This window comes from Ciconia boyciana, chromosome 6 (assembly GCF_034638445.1).
Source record: "Ciconia boyciana chromosome 6, ASM3463844v1, whole genome shotgun sequence".
NCBI lineage: Eukaryota > Metazoa > Chordata > Aves > Ciconiiformes > Ciconiidae > Ciconia > Ciconia boyciana.
Genome location: NC_132939.1, coordinates 11,807,612 through 11,813,039, shown reverse-complemented (window position 1 = coordinate 11,813,039; position 5,428 = coordinate 11,807,612).

Sequence of the window (5,428 nt, the reverse complement as noted above, 5' to 3'; positions counted from 1 at the left end):
AATTAATCAGCTGGACTACCTAGGTTTTGACATTATGATATGGTGATGACTGAAGTCTATGCATGTACCTTCATTCATCATCAGGCAACGCACAATGAATTCACTGGTGAACACAAGATGCACCTAAGATATATCTACAGTTTAAGACCGTGAAACAGTTTCACTTCCTTCAGGCTGGGAAAGTCTTATGAACAGATTTTGCCTTTGAAACCAGCAAACATTAAAAAATGACTACTTAGCAGCCAATAATTAAAAGACAATTACACATTGACAAGCAAGATGATAGTCTTTCATTGACAATTTTATGTAAAAATGAAGACAGAAACCCAAAGAACTTCTCCATTATTTTAGTGCTAGACTCAGCCCCCTTTTATTAACAGACATTTTCTTCAGTAGATATTAAATGTGATAAATGTCATGTTCTCAAGTTACTGAAGGCTGCTTTTCTATCACTTGCAGATTAAGTTCAACTGATTGTTGGGCAGATGGTGAGAAAGAGGGTGCATAATGTGTTCTCGATCTGACTGACACAGATTATACTCTTCAAGCAGTAATTGAAGCACTTTGATATACCATTTCTTCATCCAGGGCCATCAGACAAAGAAGGTTCCTTAGCTACATTGATGCTGCTTCTCTAGTAAACTGTATTTCAATTATTATGCAAGTCACAGAAGTCTATTTTAAGATTCTTTGCTTTTATTACAGTACATATGGAGGAGGTTCTCTCCTGACATTTGAATAATCTGTCTTCACCTAGCAGGTGTGTTTTCCTTTCAGAATTTTTTTTAATAGCCTCCTGAAAAATAATCAGGAGAATTGGAAGAGAATGAACTAGAATTATGCTGATGGGCATATGCGCTATATTTAACAGTGCCCAAGAACAGTGCCATACTAAAAAAAGCATTAAAACCACACTTACGGCAGAGTAAGCAAATCAAGTCAGAACATCCACGCATTTCATTTTCAGGCCAGCACACAGCTCCCATACTCTCACTCCTTCTTGTTCTAATGATAATAGTCTAAGAGTTGAAGCAACCTTGGTATCATTCACCACTCCAGCTAGAACCCAGCTTCTGGTTGCAGAGATCTCTTCAGGCCAGGATAACAGAGATGCGTGACTTCACTACCGCGGAGGAACATGGTTACTATCAGACAGATGTTCCTCCTTCAGACATGCAGTGAAATGGATCCTATTACAGGCAGCTAATGTGCATTCTTCAGGATCTTAGAAGCATTTGGCATTTTTTTCTGGCAAGCATCTCGGAAGTCAGTGAACAGATCCCAGCTGAAGAAATGTTTCCAGAAGTAAGCAACAGATGTAGCCCACATCCTGACAGAGCATGCTTGACTGTTACCAATTAGTTGTGAGGCTTCTTGTTCAAAACACAACTCATTGTGTAGTCCTTCTTCAAGTTCTCTGCAACTGGATGGTTCAGACTGACAAAAATAGAAAGCAGGAAAAAGAAAGATGAGCTTAGAAAGCTCTGTAGAAAGATGAGTTTAGCTCGGGTAAGGGAATATACCAGAGTTTTATATGAATCTAAGCCAACTTGATGAGATTCATTTCAAATAATCTCACATTCAGCTTTCTGACAACCTGTGACCTCCAGGCCTTGCATCAGTAGGTGGCTCAAGTAGGCTGAGTAAGGAGAAAAATCCATAAATTATTTGATTTTTCTAGCTCAGAGCTTTGGCCACATGCCCAGTGAGCTCTCAATTATTTTAAGTCATTCAGTTACAGCAATGAAAATATCTCCTCATTAATAAGATAAGAATTAGATGTTTAAGTGCTAGCTTACAGTGTTAGGAAGGACAGAATATCACCAATTTGCTGACAGAAGAAACACTGGAAATCAACCTCTGCCCCTCCTCTGAACATTATCAAGATGATCTCATCAATGCCCACAACCATGAGACCGAGCAGACTGTATTCGTACGAGAATATCTGGGCTCAAAATATTTACTTCCTGAACCAGTGGAGGACTTGATCGTATCTGTACTAGTAGCCAAACTGAGGTGAGTGGATTCCTGCCTTCAAGACAAGGACACTATATGCATGGTGACCGTCATTAACAGCAGCATTAACACAGGTGGTAGTCAGGTTACTAAGACCTTGGGGAACAGCAGGAACCTCTCACAGGGAATCCTGGAATTTATTCATGCTCAGTATTTTTTACCAGTTTGGGGGGATTAAAAATCTGTAGGCATCTTGCATACTGTAGACCTTCCTGCTTCTCTCAACTTTGCACTGTCTACCTTTGCAAGACAACCATTGTGCCTTTTCTACATTTTCTGCCTCTCTATTTCATGCCAGATTTCAAGTGACTGAAAGGTGTGTTTCTATCTCAATGCCACATATATTCATTTGATTCCAGTGGCAGCACCGACTTCTTTCTCTGCAAGTTTGGGCACAACTTACCTGGTAAGTGATTGTAGCAGCAGGATCCTAAAATTGGCCTCTTTCCAGAGATGATCTTAGGCTATTCCTAGATATAATGTTTGACACTTGTGCCTCATGACTTGCATGGCTTGATCAGTATGCCTCTTGTCTTCTATTTCACAGGTATGTGCGATCATGTGATCATAAAAGCATGCCCATCTTTTAAGGGGATGAAGCCAACACAGAATGGGCAGGCCACAAAACTTGCAGATTTCAGTGCTCAAGGAAGGCAAAGCCAGACAACTGTTTAGGCAAGACAAGAATATAGTGACTCAAAGTTCTGAAGATTTAAATAGTTTTATGGTATGATTTAGCTAAAACTAAGAACTAAGGACTTGAATACTCACTGCATTTTCATTACTACAGGATATTATTAGCTGAAATAGAGGAGGAAAATAGTGGGTGCATTCTTTATAAGGAGCCATTAGCTGACACAAAGGTAAAAACACAACTGCAGCTGAAACTGTTATTTGAACAATTAGCACTGGTTATGTAAAACACACAGGCACCTGTAAGGGGGTCTATTTTAAGAATGCTTCCTTTAAGAGTGAAGATTTCTAACCACGGTGTTCTCCATGCTTTCAGCCAACTGCAGTTTCCCCTCATGAAGAAAAGCTTCCCTTCACCTTCTGCTAAACAGATCCCCAAAGATATGTTAATTTTTCTTTAATGTATTATCTATTCTATCACCGCAGCTGTCGTATCTGCTTTTTCCTCAAGGACTGATGCAGTTGCAAATACTTTTCTGCATCCCATGATAGATTTTATTAATGACATCAAACACTGTTTCATGCTTTGCCTTGTTATTAAGTTCTGCGGTGGTAGCGGATATTGCATTCCTTTGTGTAAATTCTGTAATTTTTCTGAGTTTTGATAAGGCCATTAATCACAACATGACTATGCTAATCCAGACTATACTGGTGTCCAAGACAATGCTAACAATAACCACTCTTTAACAACCATTCTCCTTTGCCTAATACCTACCTGTACAGGTTTTTCTCTGCTTAGATAGTAGCCTTTTTTAACAAATATAGGAGAAGATGAGAACTAAAGCAACACGGTTGTGTTTCAGTAAAACTTATTCTGAAGAGTCAGGCTAGGGCTGACCTTATGTGAGCTCAGCATCTCATTATGTCCTAATTGACCTCACATCCCAGTCACTTCACTGGCAGTTGAAAATATTCAACATCTGGCAATACTTGGACTTAAATGATGCAAAGCACTTGAAGATTCACAAATGAAAAGGAATATAAATAGCACTCAATTCTTTGCTCCTCTGTATGGTAGCCTGACACTGCAAACCTTCTGCTGACTGCAAGTACTTGTGCTCCTTGCATTTGCTAACCAAAATGCTGGCTTCTTTCAAAATAGTTTCTGAAAGGTCAACACCTACAGAAACCACCTTGCCAAAGAGCACAAACAAGAAGCACTTGGCAGGCTGCTCTTCTCATTTCATGTTTTGCTCTTCATTTATCTCTTGAAGTTTTTGTTTTTTGCAATATTCCAATTGGGTACTGAGGACTATTGAGAAGTACATTTCAAAATTATGTATTTTAGTATTATTTTATTCTGCACCTCACCACCCACAGAGGACACATATGTGCCTGTGTGCACATCCATATATAAAGCACAGGCACTGTGTTACAGATTACCTGAAGCATTTTGAAATTCTCAAAAAAACCAAGGAATGTAGTATTGGGAAAGAAAACACAGACTGAATCCATTTCCTTCTTGCAGCCAAGGTTTGCTTCCTTTGTAGCACCTACAGCCACCTACTTTGTTTTAGATGCCTGAAATACAGAGATTACTTATCCCTAGATAAAGCGCACTCAGCACTTCAGAGGATTAAAACCCAGCAGGTATTAACTGCAGCAGGGTACAAAAGGAGCCCCTTGCATTATACCTGCATATAGCCAGCCTACTACAGGAGATCATCTATGAGTAAGGCAGTGGAACTCCTGGGAGTCCAACTCCTTTCCTAAGCCCATTAAGTGTTTAACACACTGTGTCTGAACAACAGAGGTCAGAACAAGTCTTTGTTTGACTTAGTACCTACAGCAGCCAACAGCAAATAGCCCAGAAAGAGCATATAGGGAGCACAAAACGCAGTATATTTTTTTCTCCAAAATATTCTTCCAGCCTTCAGAGATTTATGGTAGGCAGAGTTCCTGAGTCAAAGGTGGTGCTCCGGTGTCCTACAACCCTGACTGAATCTCCCAGAAATACAAGAAATTATTAAAGTAACCTGGAATGTAGAGAAGACCCAACCCTTGACAACTGAGTTCAATGCATATGCACAGAGTAGCTTCCCTCCTTAGTTCCGTTCCTTTCTCCCAACGTTCCACCATCTGATGCATCTAGTTGTATTAGAGGACAGTCAGCAAACATTCTCTAGCGACTATATCAGTCACTTCTCTTCCATCTTAGTATGAGTATCCCCTGTTCAGAGGGCAATGTTTAGGGCACATATACATGTCTGAATGCAGGAACTGCCTACCCCAGGCTATGCACGTCAACTCTTTTTCTAGAACTGGCACCTGTCTAACCCAACAAGGAGTGAGCTCAGGAGGATTTCTGGCAGACAGTTCAGCTCTCTGAGTCAACTTGCTGCAGAGTCAGTCATGCACTGGAGCCATTGCAAAGGTGAGGGCGAGACTGTATGGTGACAAGCAGTGACAAAAGCCACAGCAGTAAAAAGTTCAGCTTCTGTGGAACTGTGCGGATTTGACTGCTCTGTAACCTGGGTACTTCTTCATATACTAGGCATGAGGAAAACAAGCTCCCCCCATCAGGGGGTGGCTGTAAGTTACATGGCAATCTCAGGTACTAGCTTACAAATAAAGCTATGGTTGACATTTTTGGGTGTGAAAAGGTGTGTTTTTGCAGGTACAGTATCAGCTACAGGTTTACAGCAAGACAAGAAGCACACTCATGATGTATATTTATTGCACAAGTCTGTAATAGTCAAGTGATTTCAGTGCTCTTTTA